Source organism: Macrotis lagotis, chromosome X, assembly GCF_037893015.1.
Source record: "Macrotis lagotis isolate mMagLag1 chromosome X, bilby.v1.9.chrom.fasta, whole genome shotgun sequence".
Lineage (NCBI taxonomy): Eukaryota > Metazoa > Chordata > Mammalia > Peramelemorphia > Peramelidae > Macrotis > Macrotis lagotis.
In genome coordinates this window covers 249,387,355-249,406,900 of record NC_133666.1, presented here as the reverse complement: position 1 = coordinate 249,406,900, position 19,546 = coordinate 249,387,355, and the positions used below count along the sequence as shown (strand labels likewise).

Below are 19,546 nucleotides of genomic sequence, written 5' to 3'. Positions count from 1 at the left end.
ATACAAGTAACTATTCCCTAATTTATTGTATAAATTCTAATTTCTATATATTAGATTTTCCTTAACTGGGGTGGGGCTGGTTTCTTGAAGAAGACCAGAACATCAGAGGAGTGAAGCTTTGACATGCAAATGAATTGGATTTAAGGGAAGGGTTGCTGTACAAAGTCATCAGTCTCCTAGATATCCATTGGAATGAGAGCAGGGAGTGTAGAGAGAAACAGGAAGGGAAGAGACAAACCAAAATGATAAGTATGGTCCCGGCCCTCAGAAATGTTGCAGGTATGATATTTAAGACAATCTTCTTGTTTTAGAAAGCTGCTGTATTTGGTGATAAAGGTTCTGTTGTTTCCTGCCTTCTTTCCTTTGACATTTTTCTTTCCAAACAATTGAACTTTCTTTGGATTGGGACATAAATCCCTTTTAGAAAGCCAGCTATTTTCCCAGTAATCTCTATGGGAATGGGTTGATCTGTGTCCCTGTCTCTGTCTCTCTGTCTCTTTCTCTGTCTCGCTCCCTCTGTGTCTCTGCCTCTTTACTTCTCTGTCTCTCTGTATCCCTGGACTCACTTGCTGAACATCTGTTGCCATGGAAATAGAGACAGGCTCCAAAGAATAGCTGTGAGAATTCCTTCAGGGTAGTTGTAAAGATGGAACTAGAATTGACATTGTTCAGTGAACAGCTTTAAACTTTAAGTGACCAAAAGGATCCCAAGAGAATTTTTATTCCCTAGAGTCACTTAGGTAACAAAGGATTTCATTTTTTTCAAATATTGAACTTAACAAATACCAAATAGGGGCAGCTAGGTGGTGCAGTGGATAAAGCATTGGCCCTGGAGTCAGGAGTACCTGGGTTCAAATCTGGTCTCAGACATTTAATAATTACCTAGTTGTGTGGCCTTGGGCAAGCCACTTAACCCCATTTGCCTTGCAAAAAAACCCCTAAAAACAAAAAAAAAACCCAAATACTAAATAAACCAAATATTTTTGTATATATTGAAAAATAGATTGTACATGAAACTGTGAGACTATATTATATAGATCTTGCTTTTCTTTTTAAGTATATGATTCAACATATAACTTTCAAAGCTGTCCTGATTGTCTATGATTTTTACTTGCCTTCCTTCTGTTTGTTCTTTTTTTCAGAAAGAGGAGGCAAAGGAGGGAGAGATCCTACAGATAGTCTCCCTCTTCTACAATATCTCATCCTCAACACATATCCTAGCCCCCTTAACAACTTATCCCTAGGTTGTGAGGGGAGAGAAAGAAAACCTTTGAAACAAATAAGCATAGTCAAGCAAAACAACTTCTCAAATTGACTGTGTTCAAAAATGCATATCTCTAATTAATTATAATTTATAGTATTGTTGATTAGTAAAATACAGATTCAAACTAGTCTGAGGTACTATCTCACAATTATCAGATTGGCTAATATTACAGGAATATCACCTCTAGAGAAAGAACTGCTGAAGTCTGAGTGCAAATCAAAGTATACTTTTTTAACTTTTCTTGGTTTTTTTCTTTTTTCTTTCTTTTTCTTGTCTGTGTTCTCTTTTGCAGCATGACTTGTATGGAAATATTTTTTTCATGCTTGCACATTTACAATTGATATCAAAGTACTTTCCTTCTCAAGGTATAGAGTGTGTTCATGGAAGACTAGTACCATGGTATGAAGGCTGTTGAAACCTTTTCAGGTCTGTTTTCTACCTTTGATATCCACCTGAGCCATCTAACTCTCACCTGTGGCTCCCAAGAAACTGTAGCATGCACATTGGCCACACTCTGATAAACCATTTCAGCAGGTGGGCTAAACCAGGTTGAGGGTAATCAAGGTAGTCTCTGGCTCATTGGTGAGTAGTGGGGGTGTCTACCCCAAGCATGTAAAGTCTTCCTCTGGTGGAATGGGTAGAAGAGAACAATTTGTTCCAATGACCATGAAACCAGCTGAAGCAAGTGCTGTGGAGTGCATAGAGCTTGGTTAGACATCAAAGACACCAAGATCATTCACTACATCTATAGCCATCACCAGTTATCTTGACTCTTGTCCTGCTATGCTGGATCATGATGACTTTGGAACAGAGAGTGAGGTGAATGACTTAGTGCAGCTTTACGTCACTTAAATCCAGTTTATGCACATTACAAAAGACATCACTCATAATCATTCCTCAAAGTCCTGTGATGACAAGCAAATGACAAAGCAGCAGGTACAGACACACTGGGAGCTGTAGGCACAACTTTGCACACAGGTCACCCAGGCCACAGGGTTGTTTCCCCACTAAAAGCAGCAGTGAGATTCAGCAGTTCCCTGGGTATCTGAGCAGTCATTTTAAAGATCACACTGCTCAACTCTTGAAGTGAGGAAGGGGTTAGAAAAAGTGCATAAAAATTGTCTGCATACCCAAACCTGGCTTGATTACTGTGGCAGCCAGGGATCCCAAAATGCAGTTGAGACACAAAAATCTACAAAAACTTCTTCAAAGAAGATTCCACTCACCACTGGTGCATGAAACATGTGCATACTCAAAGACATCACAAGATCCAATGGACCTGAAAGACTAACAGCTCTTGTTACAAGATAACTCAGGTTTCATATCCAAATAGTAGCCCTGAGTGAAACAAGATTGGCAAATGAAGGCCAGCTTACTGAAGTTGGAGCTAGATACACATTTTTTCTGGAGTGATTGAAGCGAAGGGGAACACCGTGAAGCTGGGGGTAGGTTTTGCAATCAAAACTAATTTAGACAACTTTCTTGAATGCCTACCAATATCATGACTGATATTGTCACTTCCAGGAAAATGCCATGCTACCATCATCAGTGCCTATGTTCCCACCATGACAAACACTGATGAAGTTAAAGAAAAATTTTATGAAGACCTGGAGACCCTTATATCCAATGTATCATAAGAAGATAAATTTATAATTCTGGGTGACTTTAATGCTAGAGTAGGTCAGATTATCAGACATGGCAGGGAGTCCTTAGGAGGAATAGAACTAGAAACAGCAAGTGCAGTAGTCACCAACTACTGAAGACTTGCCCATCTCACGACTTTCTCATTACAAACACTGTTTTCCATTTTACCTAAATGCAATAAAATTTCCTGGATGCACCCTCATAGCAAACATTGGTATCAAATAGACTATGTGAACATAAGGAGAAGAGGGACAGGATGTGAAAGTGACAAAGGCAATGTGGGGGGCAGAGTGCTGGACCAGTCACAGAATCTGTAAGCTAAATATTCACATTCAACCAAAGCAGGGACTCCAAGACAAAATGAATACTAGAAGAATTAATGTCAAAAGATTAGAATGGAGATGAGGACTTCTGACCAAGATGGCAGAGAGAAGACAGGCACAGTTCTAAAGTCTCCTGATCTTCCCTTATAAATAATATGAAACAAACCTCTTAACAGAAATAGAATCAACAAAACCCAGAAAGAAAAGCCAGGAGAATATCCACCTCAAGATCTGTCTTCTGTGATCGTGGGTGAATCTGGGCACAGACTCTGCCAGGAGCACAGAACCAGTGAGAGCTTGGGAGCCTGGATCAGTTGTGGATTAGCCTGAATACCAGTGGGACTGGAGCCCAGGAACCTGAGGGCCTGAGAACTAGATTGGTGGTGGTGATGGTCTGGAACTTGCAGGCAGAGCTAGAGGGAAAGTTCCTGTGTATCTTCAACCACTCCCTCAAGGCCAAGGGAGAGGGCCTCAATAAAGGTCAAAGACACTCCAGAGAAAGCAACCAGCACCTCCCTACTGGCCAGCTGGAGATATTACACTCAGTGAGGAAAACCTCTAGCACCCCCTACTGTCCAGCTGAAGTTATTGCACTCAGCCAGCACAACCTACTGGCCAGCTGGAGATATTACACTGAGTTAGTAAAGCCTTTAGGGATTCCGGCACCAAACCTCTGTGCACCAACCCCTCCCTAACACAAGGTCTTAGAATAATGAGGAAAGGGCAGCTCAAAGAAGGGTCCATAGAAAAATTCTTGAAAGGAAAAGACACTGACTCAGAGAGACCTAGAACCTCTGAGGAGAATATCAAGAATATGACCTGCTCTCCAGCACAGAAAGACTTCCTTGAAGAAATAAGGAAGGAGTTTAAAAATCAATTGGGAAATTTGGGAGAGAAAATTAACACCTTGCAGCAAGAAAACAAATCATTGGAAAATACAATTGGACAAATACAAAAAGAAAATAATTCTCTCAAAACCTCAATTGGTCAAATGGAAAACTCTTTCAAAAACAGAACTGACCAATTGGAAAAGGAGTTGCAAAAGGTAAATGAAGAAAATTCTCCAAAAAAAAAAAGAATGGAGTCTGTGGAAATTAATGACTTCATGAGACAGCAAGAGCCTGTTAAACAAAACCAAAAAAATAGAAAAAATAGAAGAAAATGTAAAATACCTCATCAGCAAAACCACTGACTTTGAGAACAGATCAAAAATGGACAACCTGAGAATTATAGATCTTCCTGAAAACACGTAAGAGGGGAAAAAAAGCCTATTACAGGATTTAGTGATGGAAAATTGCCCTGATATCTTTCATGGAACCAGAGGGCAAAATAATTATTGAAAGAATGCATCAATCCCGTCTGGAAAGAGATCCTAAAATGAAAACACCAAGGAATGTTGTGGCCAAATTCCAGAACTATCAGATAAAAGAAAAAATCCTGCAAGCAGCCAGAAAAAAAAAACAATTTAAATACCAAGGAGCCACAGTAAGGATTACACAGGACATGGTTGCATCAACATTAAGGGATTGAAAGGCCTGGAATGAATCATTCTGAAGAGCAAAGGAGCTTGGAATGCAGCCAAGAATCCACTACCTAGAAAAGCTGAAGCTTCTCTTTCAGGGGAAAAGATGGATATTTAATGAAATAGGAGACTTCCAACAATTCCTGATGAAAAGAAATCATACCTAAATAGAAAATTTGGACATCAAACAGGAAGTTCAAGAGACACATAAAAAGGTTAAAAGGGGGTGTAAAGAAAAAAAACTGCTATCCAATAAGATGAAACTGGCCATATCCCAGCATAGGAAAAGGATTCTCATAGCTCTTGAGAATTGTAACTCTATCAGAGAGAATATACTTAGCCATGAGACTGCTATCCAATGAATGAAACTGGCTATATCCTACTTGGGAGAAAGACCCTAATAATGCTCAAGAATTGTAACTCTATTAGAGAGAATACACTTAGCTATAAGTGATGAATATTCAGTATATTCTAAGACTCAGATAGAATGATTTAAAAACACTTCCTCCTTAAAAGGGGGGGACAGGAAGGAGATGATGGAGGGGGATTAAATGGGGGTAAATCTCATTACATTTAGAGGTACAAAAGACCTATTGTAATAGAGGGGAAGAAGGGAGGAAATGAGAAACATTTGAATCTTTCTCTCATTATACTTGGCTTAAAGTTAACTTACACACACAGTTAACTTAAAAAACATCTTACCTTTCAAGTATTAAAAGGGGAAAGGGGGAGGGAGGATGGAGACAGCGAGGGGGAGAAAAAGGGGAACTAACAGAAGAAAGGAAAGGGAAAAGAGGAAAAGGGAAAGGAGAAAGAAAGGGGAGGGGTTTGATATAGGAGGGCAAACACACTGAGGGTGGTGGTATTCAGAAACAAAATACTGGGGAATATGGATAAAGGGGGGAAAGGGGAAAAATAGAAAGAGAGGGAAGATAGCAAGGAGGGCAATAAAGAGTTAGTAATTATAGCTTTGAATGTGAATGGGATGAACTCTCCCTTAAAACGTAAGAGAATAGCAGAGTAGATTAAAAACCAGAATCCTACAATATGCTGCTTACAAGAAACTCATTTGAAGCAGAGAGATACATATAGAGTAAAGGTAAAAGGATGGAGCAAAATATATTTGGCTTCAACTGAAGTGAAAAAAAGCATGGGTAGCAATCCTTATCTCATAAAAAGCAGCAGCAAAAATAGTGTTAAAAGAGATATGGAAGGAAACTATATCCTCCTAAAAGTTACTATAGGCAATAAAGTGATTTTAGTACTGAATATGTATGTACCCAATGGGATAGCATCTACATTCTTAGAGAAGAAGTTGAAAGAGCTACAGGAAGACATAGATAGCAAAACTCTACTAGTGGGAGACCTCAACCTCCCACTCTCAGATTTAGATAAATCTAATCATAAAATAAACAAGAAAGAAGTTAAGGAGGTAGATTGATAGAAAACCTAGATATAATAGACTTATGGAGGAAATTGAATTGGGATAGAAGGGTATATACCTTTTTTCTGCAGTACATGGCATTTACACAAAAATTGACCATGTACTAGGGCATAAAAACCTAATAATCAATTTCAGAAAGGCAGAAATAGTAATATATCTTTGGAGAAGATAGGGAAAGATGGAACTCTGTCTGACTCTTTCTATGACACCAATATGGTACTGATACCTAAACCAGGAAGAGTTAAAATAGGGAAAGAAAATTATAGACCTATCTCCCTGATAAATATAGATACAAAAATCTTAAATAAAATCTTAACAAAATGATTACAACAAGTTATCACTAGGATAATACATTATGACAAAGTAGGATTTATCCCAGGAATGCAAGGTTGATTCAATAGTAGGAAAACTGTTAGTATAATTAATTATATCAACAACAAACCTATCACAAATTATGTGATTATATCAATAGATGCTGAAAAACCTTTTGACAAAGTACAGCACCCATTCCTAATAAAAACACTAGAGAGAGTGTAGAAATAAATGGACTGTTCCTTAGAATAATAAGCAGTATCTTTCTGAAACCATCAACAAGCATTATATGCAATGGGGAGAGGCTAGAGACATTCCCAATAAGATCACGGGTGAAACAAGGATACTCATTATCACCACTACTATTCAATATCATATTAGAAATGTTAGCTTCAGCAATTAGAGAAGGAAAAGAATTTGAAGGAATTAGAATTGGGAAGGAAGAGACAAAACTCTCACTATTTGCAGATGACATGATGGTATACCTAGAGAATCCCAAGAAATCATCCAAAAAACTACTGGAAACAATTAGCAACTTTAACAAAGTTGTAGGATATAAAATAAATGCTCACAAATCCTCAACATTTCTATATATGACTAGTAAGATATAGCAGGAAGAGCTAGAATGAGAAATCCCATTCAAAGTAACCTCAGACAATATAAAATCTCTGGGAGTCTATTTGGCAAGGCAGACTCAGAAACTTTTTGAAAACAATTAAAAAACACTTCTGACAAATTAAATCAGATTTAAATAACTGTACAAACATCAACTGCTCATGGATAGGTTGAACTAATATAATAAAAATGACAATTCTACCAAAACTAAACTACCTTTTTAGTACCCTACCAATCAAAATTCCAAAAAGTTACTTTAATGAGTGAGAGAAAGTAGTAAAATAATATGGAGAAATAAAAAGTCAAGAATTTCAGGGATTCAATGAAAAAAATTGCAAAAGAAGGTGGCTTAACCCTACCCAATCTAAAATTGTATTATAAAGCATCAGTCACCAAAACTGACTGGTATTGGCTAAGAAATAGAGTGGTGGACCAGTGGAATAGACTAGGTGCAATAGCAGGAAACGATTATAGTAATCTGCTGTTTGATAAAAACTTTCTTCAATAAAATATGCTGGGAAAATTGGAAGTTAGTATGGAAGAAACTTAGATTAGACCAACACCTCACACCCTATACTAAGATGAGATCTAAATGGATACAAGATTTGGACATAAAAAACAGTATTATAAGCAAACTAGAAGATCAATAAGGAGTTTACCTGTCAGATCTATGGAAAAGGAAGCAGTTTACAACCGAGGAAGGGATGAAGAGCATCACTAAAAACAAACTAGATGATTTTGATTTCATTAAATTAAAAAGCTTTTGCACAGACAAAACCACTGTAACCAAGATCAAAAGAAATGTAATAAACTGGGAAACAATCTTTACAACTGGTATTTCTGACAAAGGACTCATTTCTAAACTATACTAAGAACTAAGTCAAATTAAACAAAAAAGCCATTCCCCAATTGACAAATGGTCAAAGGATACGCAAAGGATATGCAAAGGCAATTTACAGATGAGGAGATCAAAGCAATCTATAGTCAAATGAAAAATTGCTCTAAATCATTACTTACTTTTTTTAGTTGTTTTGCAAGGCAATGGGGTTAAGTGGCTTGCCCAAGACCACATAACTAGGTAATTATAAAGTGTCTGAGGCCGGATTTGAACTCAGGTCCTCCTGAATTCCAGGGCTGGTGCTCTATCCACTGTGCCACCTACCTGCCCCTAAATCATTACTTATTAGACAAATGCAAATTAAAGCATCTCTGAGGTACCACCTCACACCTCTCAGAGCCAATATGACCAGAAAGGACAATGATCAATGTTGGAAGGGATGTGGGAAATCTGGGACATTAATACATTGTTGATGGAGTTGTGAACTCATCTAACCTTTCTGGAGAGCAGTCTGGAACTATGCCCAAAGGGCAACAAAATTGTGCATACCTTTTGATCCAGCAATTCCAATACTGGGCCTATACCCTGAAGATATGATGAAAAAGGATAAAGCCATCACTTGTACAAAAATAATCATAGTAGCCCTGTTTGTGTGGCAAAGAATTGGAAATCAAGTAAATGTCCTTCAATTGGGGAATGGCTTAGCCAACTGTGGTATATGTATGTCATGAAACACTATTGTTCTATTAACATTGTTCTATTATTATTATTATTATCATCATTATTCTAATATTGTTCTATTGTCTAACGACATGCATGCCCAGGTTCTGGATAGTGGATTGAGATTTCCCAGTCACCAATAGAGTAAAACAAGGTTGTATCCTTGCTCCCATATTTTTTAGCATGATGTTTTCAGCCATGTTATCTAATGCCATGACCTGATGGCAAATTCTCCACCTTGAAAAGGCTAAAACCAAGATCAAAGAGGAAGGAGGGTTGGTTTATGATCTTTTGTTTACAGATGAGTGTACACTCAATGCAGCCTCTGAAGCTGAGATGCAACAAAGTATGGATGGATTCTCCACTGCTTGGATAGTTTTGGTCTAACAACACCAAGAAAACACAGGTGCTCCATTAACCACACAATCCGTATGTGGAACCATCAATTAGAGCAAATGGAAAAGTTTTGAGTACTGTGGACAGGTTCACTTACCTTGGCAGCATCCTTTCCAAGAAGGTATACATTGACAATGAGGTTGACACATGCCAGAGGCATTTGGGAGGTTCCGAAAGAAAGTGTGGGAGAGAAGTAGAATTAGACGGACTACCAAACTGAAAGTCTATAGAGCCATTCTGCTGATCTCATTGTTATATGCCTGTGAAACCTAGAGAGTCTAGCAGCACTATGTCAGGAAACTGTATCACTTCCATTTAAATTGTCTTAGGAAGATTCTGAATATCACCTGGTAGAAGATACCAGACTCTGAGGTCCTTTCTTGAGCTAAACTTTATTATAGAGAGTGCAATTACAATAGGCTAGACACATTGTTAGAATGCCAGACGTACACTTGTCAAAAAAAAAAACCAACCTATTTTGTGGAGAATTCACACAGAACAAGAGCTCACAAGTTGGGTCAGAAGAAACAATACTGAGACACCCTGAAGGTCTCACTGAAGAATTTTAGAATTGGTTGTACAACATGGGAGACACTAACACAGGTCCATCCAGTATGGCGTGCCCTCACTGATAAGGGCATAAATTTAGAGTACCCTCCCCAGGTGTTCACATGGACTTTTGTGGTAGAGGATTCTGAGCTCATATTGCTTTGATCAGCCACAGTCAGTCACATTGTAATTTTTTTCAAACATAATGATGTCATTTTAATCTTCAATAATGAAGAACAAGAATCAACCAACCAGCTGCCTTTTCAAAGTGACTTAAAGGGAAAGGAGGGAAGGAATTGGAAATTAAAAAATTATTTAAAAGCAATATTTAAAATTATCTAAATGTAACTGAGAGGAAAAAGGCAAAAGAAAAATATTTGTCTCTTTCAATATCTTAAAGTTCATCACCATCTCTATTAGAGGTATACGGTTTGCTTCATCATCAGTATCCTGGAATCATGGTTTAAAATTTCTTTTATCAGAATCTTTAAGTCTTTCAAACTTATTTTTCTTTACAATGTTATTATTATATAAATTGTTGTCTTGGTTCTTCTCATTCCACTTTGTATCAGTTAATTCTAGTCTTCTCAGATTTTTCTAAAGCCATCCCCTTCACCATTTTTTGCAATATAATAGGATTGCATTACATTCCTATACAATAACTTGGGCACCTATACAATAACTTGGGCACATATTCATAGTACTTTGCCACTCCATTGAGAGTTTCTATGAATATTTTTGTGTGAGTGAGTCCTTTTTCTTTGATTTTATTGAGAATCCACACACTTAAAAAAACCCAAACTTCTCTTCACTTATAGGAACTACTTCCCTGTGTTTCAAAAAAAAAGGTTCAATTGATCTACAATCGGGATGTTAGTGATGATGATGCAGATGGAAATGATGATGGTGATGAATTGACACTTCCATGGTCCCAAAGTCTTGACTACTGAGACAATCCTCACTTTTTCCACTACTAGATCTTCCCCTGATGTCTCCCAACTCCTCTGGATTATAATAGCTGATATTGAGCTTTAAAAGTTAAAAAATACACTTTTCAGATATTTGTGATTTTCATGAACTGCCTGTGATATAAGAACTGTAGATGTAATTAGTTTGATTTTGCAGATGAGGAAACTGAAGTTAGAGGTTTAGGTGTCTGGGCTTGAAATAAGGAAAATCTAAGTTTGTATCCTGCTTCAGACTTTTACTGGCTGTGTGACCCTTGGCAAATCTATTTAAGCTGTCTCATCTTCAACTTCTTCATTTATAAAACAGGAATAATAAGAGCACTTATCTCACAAAGTCATTGTAAGGCTCAAATGAGGTCATAGATGTAAAGTGCTACTGCTAATTTAGCATGGCTCTCCCAGGGACAAGGACACATAATCAGTAAGTGTCTAGCATAGTTTTAAAACGAGGTCTTCCTGACTCCAAGACCAGAACTCTATTAAATAAGATAAAATTCTCATGCTAATTAGTCCTGGTTATGTCAGTACAGAACAGAGTCAATTCTGTAGTGACCTATTGTCCACTAAGGATCCCTATATAAATAGACAGGATGGAAAAGTTCTCCTTCAGGCAAGTTGGAAGTTTTATTCAGATGAAATTCATCAAACTTTGTATTTGTGCCTAGAAATGAGACACAGAAAGAGAGCCTATCCTTTCCTATGTGTGCTTTCAATGAAAATCTCTCTCTCTCTCTCTCTCTCTCTCTCTCTCTCTCTCTCTCTCTCTCTCTCACACACACACACACACACACACACAGACAGACAGACACATAAACACATGAGCAAGAACAAGAAGCTGCAAAAATTGTCTCCTATGAATAAAATACTGTCCTTTGCCTTAGAGTAGGAAAGGTAGGAGTAACAATGAGTACTGTAGCACGTGGGGCATCACAAGGGATCCCATTGGTCAGATGCCCCTCTACTGAGAAAGGGCACCTGGTTTTAGACAGAGGGTGCCCATCAGAAATATGAGTCCAGAGAGAAAGGAAGAAAAGGGGAGCAAGGCAAGTTCCAGCTGGGGATTGTTAGCAATAGCTAGTCGGCAGAAAGCACATGGGTTGTACTGTCTCTCCAGCAGGGATAGGGAAGCCAAGTAGACAGAGGAAATGAGATTTAAAGCCTATTAAAGGACCTCAGCTTTATCTGAATTGTCTGGCTATCTGTTAAACACCCTTGGGAACAGTGGGTTCTTTCTGTTTGAACTCATTTAAGACCCTAGATTGGAAGGTGCTCTATTTGAAGACAGGTGACTGAGCATGGACATCAACTGGTTTGAAGTTTGCTTATTCACAAAGGAGTTCCCAACCTTTCCTCACCCTCAGATTGTGGCTGAGACCTGGATTTTTTTATTGTTATTTTTCAGTTTTGTTCAATTCCTTATGATCCTCCTTTGGGACATATTTTTGGGCAAAAATACTGGAATGATTTGTCATTTCCTTCATCTCATTTTACAGATGAGGAAACTGAAACAAACTGATGAAGTAACTGCCCCAGGGTCATAGACCTAGTAAGTGTCTGAGGTTGCATTTGAACTCAGGATGATGAATATGACTCCAGGCTCAGCCCTCTAGCCATTGTGCCATCTACATGCCCTATAGAAAAAAAGAGCTATATAAGAGGACATTATTAAGATAAAGGCAGTGTGGTCTAAGAATAGAGTTAAGGCTTGAAGTCAAAAAGACTATTATTCAAATCCCTCCTCTGGAATTTATTTGATGTGTGATATTGGATTTCATTTAACTTTTATATGTCTTAGGTAACAAAGTAAGTTACATAGAATGGCATTGGAGTCATCTTGTACACACTCTCAAGAAAACTATGAAATTTTCTGTGTGAACATTTAAACCGTGGGAATGGGCAAAAGCTACAAATTAGGGCTTGATTCATTGATTTTTTTTGTCCAGGTTTAAGTGATGGAGAGAATGTTGCTAATGCAAGTTAAACTTAAAAGTATGTACTATGGGTTGTTTTTTTTGGGGGGGGGAGAGCCAGTTATTAAACATTTACCAGAACTTCCCTAATTATGACCTCCATTGATGGAGTTGCCTCAATAAGTAAATTTTTAAAAATCATTCATTTAATACTTTGCATTTGCCAAATATTGAATTAAGTGTTGGAAGTACTAATCTTAATGATATTCCCTAGCCATGCAGAACCTAGGATTAAATTGTGAAAGTGTGCTAAAGGGGTTTGGGAATGATGACCAGGGAAAGAAATTTTGATCTGTGATATGATAAAGACTGAATAGAGTCAGAGAACAATCAATTGTATTGTTCTTTCTGATAGCAATGACAGTATTGATTTCATTACTGATCCCAAAACAAGAGGTAGAAAAAGGATGAGAGGAATGTCTTCACTTACATAACAGGGGTGGGATGGGGGGAGACAAGGTTGCTCTGTTTTTTCTGGTGAATGGTTGGATGGGATGTAAAGCATAAACTGGGCCCTGTATCTAGATCTCTCAGTTATGAGTTTTCAGTTACCTAAAACAGGACAGGGGGGTAGAGCATCAACCCTACCATCAGGAAGACCTGAGTTCAAATGCAGCCTCAGACACTTACTAGCCATATGACCCTGGGAAGTCACTTCATCCTGTTTGCCTTAGTTTTCTCATCTGTAAAATTAAGGAAATGGCAAACCACTCCAGTATCTCTGCCAAGAAAACCCTAAAATGGAGTCATGAAGTAATCAGACAGAACTGAAAAAAAAGATTGAGTACCATCACCAAACAGGATAGCTTAGGTTCGGGACAAAACTGTAAAAATTAGTGGATTAGAGTGGAGAAGAATGGCATCATTGTACAACAACATCATTAAAATGGTTCTATTGAAAAAACCAGGTATTTTCTGTTTATTAAAATTTGTTTTATCTGGATAGATTGTATGAACTGATGCAAAGTGAAATGAACAGAACCAGGAAAACAATGTCAGCCACATTATGCAGCAATTTACTGTAAATGATTCAGATCTTCTCAGCAGCACAATGATCCAAGAAAAATACAAAGGACTCATGAAGGAAAATGTTATCCATATCCATATAAAAATCTGATGAACTCTGAATGCATATTGAAGAATATTTTCTTCAATTCTTTCTTGTGGCTATTTTCCCCCTTGTGATATGTTTCTTCTTCTACAACAGAGACTATTATGGAAATATGGTATATATGATTATGGAAATAATATGATATATGATAGCACAAGCACAAACTATATCAAACTGTGTACCATTTATTTTCAGACTAGTATGTTAACATATCATGATTAAAGGTCAGGTTCTAAGATATTATTTCCATCCTTAATTTTAATGTCTGTCATCAATGAAAAAATACCTCACAAAGATACATAGATCCAAATGAAAGAAATACAACATGCACTGAGTTTACTAAGTCATGATGCTCAATTTTAATGCCATCTGCCAACTTTACAAAGATTTTGAAAAAAATTGACTGATATATTTCCTATTTCCTTGAAGGAAAAAGAGGAACATGGACCCTGACTTAGATCAGGAGAGCAGCTCTTGCAGTTAGGAAAGAAGAGGACAGTGGCAAGGCAGAGGCCAAGATGTCTGGATAGGCTGTAGTCTCCCAGGGGTGGATGGTCTTCTTTATTTGCCACCAAACTGTCTGATAGATTGGGGGTGGGGAGGAGGGAAACTTGAGAGCAGAGTTTCAGATAAAAGAAATTTCTGCACTTGGATACTTGAGTATGGAGCCCCTTTGGAAGCTCTCTCGCCTGTTCCTGCCTATTGCTGCTATTCTAGTTTCCTTGCCCACTGAGCTTACTGATCTCCAATCTCTTCTAAGGCAACTCTTAGCACCATGAGCCTCCCTAGTTTTCTTAAGGACAAAGGAGAGAGAAGAGTCCAGTGAAACAGTAAGAAACTGTTATCATTATCCAGAAGAAGCATTTCTTCCCTTCTTTGCCAAAGTGGCCACCTGGTCCATGGAGGTTCCTTCTCACTCCAGGACTTCATGTAGTGTGACACTGGTCTGTCTCAAGGGAGAGAGCACAAATCCCACCTATCTTCCCCTAAGGGTGACATGCTGAAAGGGTTCTTCATTTCAGGGAAACATTTCTTTTAGCCTGGGGCCCCTTTGAAGTCTGGACAGTGTTTCCTCCTCACTCCCCTTTGGTTGGAAGGAGGTGTACTGGAACCACATGTACCATTTACTACTCCTTCTCCCAACAAATGTGCATATCCATGAACTCACATATCCAGATACACCACCCCGCTGCTACTACACCCGCAAAATTTACAGACCCTGCAATTCTTTCCTACAATTCCATGAACCACATTCAAGTTTGTTGACTTTCAAGCCTTTTCATGATTAGTTAGTATTATCTCTACTATAAAATATAAACTTAAGACAGGGTGCTTAGAACTCCTCTAATAGGTATAAGATGATCCATTAATACTCATTGCCTTGACTTCAGGTGGAAGGTGGGAGGAAAAAAGAGAACAAACATTTATTAAACCCCTCTTAGGTGTCTCAAACTATGCCAAACTTTACCAATATTACCTCATTAGATGAGATGTAATACTTATCTTTTCCATCTGCTCTTCTGCCCTCGGGGCTTTTCCTGTAAGAAGAATTATAGCTGGGACCACAATATAACTTTTAAGATGACGTTCTGTTGTAAACCCAGAAGTTCCAGACAATGGGAGCAATTTGAATAAGTTTGATATATAAACACAGTTAGACATCAACATATATATCTCCAAAGGAGAGGACAAGAATGGCTTCTTGAACCTGAACAAGAAACCAGGAAAGTCAATAAACAAACTGAGGGAAGACTCAACATAACGGCAAGAAATATTTAAAGAAAGGAAAGACTAAATAGCACTTAGAGAAGAAAAATAAAGACATCGAGAGAGAGTGAGAGTCAGAGAGAAAGAGACAGAACCAGACAGAGAGAAAGAGAGAGAGAGAGAGAGAGAGAGAAACTGTGAAGAAATTGCCCTAGTATCCTTGAACCCTAAGAACCCCAAGTTAGCCCTTTCAGGAAAAGCCTTGGTAGGTTTCATAGCTTCAAGGAAAGTCACTGAATTTTGGTTATGCTTTGTGCAAACATAAATGCTTTTGAACTAGTAAAATAAATCAAAATGAGTCTAATCAGAATACTATAAGAAGAACCAGACTCTAGGATGGTGGACATTAAAAAATTGGGTTCGGGGGTGGCTAGGTGGCACAGTGGGGGGCGGCTAGGTGGTGCAGTGGATAAAGCACTGGCTCTGGAGTCAGGAGTACCTGGGTTCAAATCTTGTCTCAGACACTTAATAATTGCCTAGCTGTGTGGCCTTGGGCAAGCCACTTAACCCCACTTGCCTTGCAAAAAAAAAAAAACCTAAAAAAAATGGGGTCCATGAGTGAGGGCTGATTTTGAAAGGGATCATTGACCATTGATTTAAAAATTGGAGTAACTATACAAGTCAAACTCTTATTTTAAAATTTAGGAAACTGAGGCACCTATGACTGAAGTGACTTACCCCAGGTCACACATAGAGTAAGTATGAGAGTCGAGATTTGAACCCAGATTCTCAGAAGCTAAATCTATATATTAATTTAGGTTTTAAACCTGGTAGGCTTCAAATAAACAAAATTTTCTTCAGGTGTCATGCTTAATAGTCCCTCACCACCTACAACTTATAGGATGCAAACAGTTACTTCAGAATTAGAATATTCCATGGTACATTTCCTCTCCTGAGCTGATGAGCTCCTGCAGATATGTTTACCTATGTTAACCAGAGCACATAATTAGTTCAAAATAAAGGCGTTTAATAAATTGGCATCACAAATTAGTTCTCAAAATTTTTGATCTCAGGAATCCTTTACATTCTTAAAAATTATTGAAGTTCTCAAAGAACTTTGGTTTATATAAATTATACCTATCAATATTTGTTGTATTTGAAATTATAACTGATAAAATTTTAATCTAGTAATTTATTAATTCATCATGACATAGCAATATGATTTTTTGTGGTTGGCTGTTTTTCATGAAGTAATCAGGGTGAAGTGACTTACTCATAGTTATACAGTTAGTGTCAAATGTCTGAGGCTGAATTTGAACTTAGTTCCTTCTGACTCTAGGCCCTGAAAGGACTGAGCTACCTAGCTCATCATACATTGTATGCTTAAAGATGAAAAATAGCTTTCCCAAAACAAAAAAAGTGAGAAAAGTAATATTGTATATATTTTTGCAAATCTCTTTGATATTCAGTTTAATTGAAGACAACCAGATTCTTATATGTGCTTCTGCATTCAATATACTGTGATGTTGTTTTGGTAGAAGTATATGATGAAAATATTTAGTAGGAAAAGGGAAAGGGGTTTTTTTTGGTTGTTATTCAGTTATTTCAATCAGGTTTGAGTCTTTGTGACCCCATTTGGGTTTTTTTTTTTTGGCAAAGATACTGAAGTAGTTGACCATTTCCTTCTCCAGCTTATTTTACAGATTAGGAAACTGAGGCAAGTAGGGTTAAGTGATGCCCAAGGTCACAGAGTTAGTAAGAGTCTGAGCTCGTATTTGAACTCAAAAAGATGAATCTTCCTGCCACTGCCTGCCACTCTATCCACTTTACCCCGCTAGCTACCCCAACATAATGTCTTATGTCTTAATATTATTATAAATACTATTACAAATGTTATTATAAATGTCTTAGTATTATTAAGAAAACAGTTTTGATGCTGTGGACCCCTTGAAAGGACTTTGGGAATCCCTAGGGGTCCACAGCCCATACTTTGAGATCTACAGCAAAACATTTCTCTCATAAACTTGGAGGACATTCTCCCACGAATAGCCATAGCATCAATGGAAAAAAATAGACACACCTAGAGAACAGATAGGATAGAGGACCACACACAAGAAACATATATGATGCTCTCTATTTGTACACCATGCACACATGTGGGGAGGTATTCATATAGGAAGGTAGTAAATATAGTCAGGGACTACATATGAAAGTACAAATGACACCTCTGACATCATTACCTTCTAATGATGTCATAGTACCTTTGCCTTGGGCTCCATTGAACACTGCTCCCTCCTATACCATTTGAAGGACTGGACACATAGACTCAGAGAATGCCTCTTTGCTCTGCACTTGCAGTACTAGACATGTTGCTTTTCGGACATGAGGCTACTTGTGATATAGTGAATAGAGCTTTGGAGCTGCAGGCAGGAAGACTTGAGTTCAAATGTGGCCTCATATACCTCCTAACTGTGTAATCCTGGGCAAGTCACTTAACCTCTGATGCTTCAGTTTCCTCATCTGAAAAACAAATAACATTAGCACCTACCTCCTAGGGTTGTTGGATAAGTATATGCAAAGTATTTATACCTAGGTGGTATAGTGGATAGAGGACTGGCCTTGGAGCCAGGAGGACAGAAGTTTGAATTCAGCCTTAGACATTTGACACTCACTAGCTGTGTGACCTTGGGCAAGTCACTTAACCTTAATTGCCTCAAGTCCAGAGTCATCTCCAGTCATCCTGATTCATATCTCATCACTGGATCCAGATTATTCTAAAGGAGAAAGTGAGGCTGGTGACTTTGCACAGTATGCCCTCATTCAAATACAATTCACATACCTGTTATGGCATCTCCTCCCTGATGTCATGGTCTTCTTCAAGATTGAAGGATAAAACATTATTATTAGTATAGAGCAGGCATTTCATTAATGTTTATTAATTTTTTTCTGGTAGTTGCCCTGCCATCATCTATAAAGCTTTAGCACTAGAAGTCTTAGTTCTCTTGGGGCAAATGTTCTAAAGTTCTTTTAACTTAACAGCTCTTTCAGAAAAGACAGAAATTGGGCTGATGTTGAACAACAGAGATGGCGGCAGGAACCAGCAACTACTGGGAAGATCTCCGGAAACAGGCCTGACAGCTTGAAAATGAACTTGATCTGAAACTGGTTTCCTTCAGCAAACTGTGTACAAGTTATAGTCACAGTAGTACCTGAGATGGAAGACTCGACAGGTATAGTTCTGACACCAAAACCTTTTTTAAATGGATCAAGCCAAGGCAGAATGTTTGAAACAATGGCTGTGGAGATTGAACAGCAAGGCTTACAGGAGTAAATGACAAAATGACAGAATACACCAACAACACTAATGTCTCCTCTCTCAACACAGCCCTCATGCACACACTGCAGCGACAAGAGACATCTTACAAGATTACACACATGAATTTCATAAAAATCAAAGCAATTTTTTTGGCAATATGAGAAAGAGAAAAGTTCTGGGATCAGTACAAAGGGATACTGAGTCATATAAAAGTGGTTCTGGAGTGAACAATAGAAGAACTGAATTATTTATGAAAGAACATGACCACCTACGCATCTGAGATCTACTGATTGAAGAAACAATAAGCATTGCAATAGCAATGAAAGAAAATATGATATCCCAGAGAAGAATGATGAAATCTATACAGAGCAGGATGAACACATTGGCCAATAGTTTTCCTGAAGTAAACAGCTTAATCCAGGGTTGGATCAACCTACACAAACACCGACATTCCCTTATCCTGTTGGTGTCGTTGGCATCTGCACCAATCTCTTGCTGCTATTTGCTTTCCACAAACAGACATTCTCTAAAGACTCTTGACAACCACCACTTCCTTGGATTGATTCTGGTTACCAAATAGTAGGAAGGAGATTTGGATAAGCCTGGGGGAGTTCTTTACCATCATCATGTCATTTGGGCCTATGAGAGACTGTGGTGCTATTCTGGGTTGGGGGCTGAAGCTGTAATGTTTGTGACCTCTTTTCACCATATCTCCTCTTCGTTTCAAAACCAAACCAAACCAAGAAAAGTTTTCAATTCTTTGTGTCTCTATGAGGTAAGTAAACATCTTAAGAGGAAAAAAGTGTGTTTCATGATGAAAACTGGTGATTCTTCACTAAAAGAAAAG

At 38.0% G+C, this 19,546-nt stretch overlaps 1 pseudogene; it reads left to right on the top strand.

The window, feature by feature from the left end:
* The first annotated feature begins 18,465 nt into the window (after positions 1-18,465).
* Positions 18,466-19,332, top strand: LOC141502132 (Golgi SNAP receptor complex member 1 pseudogene; annotated as a pseudogene).
* The last annotated feature ends 214 nt before the right edge of the window (positions 19,333-19,546 follow it).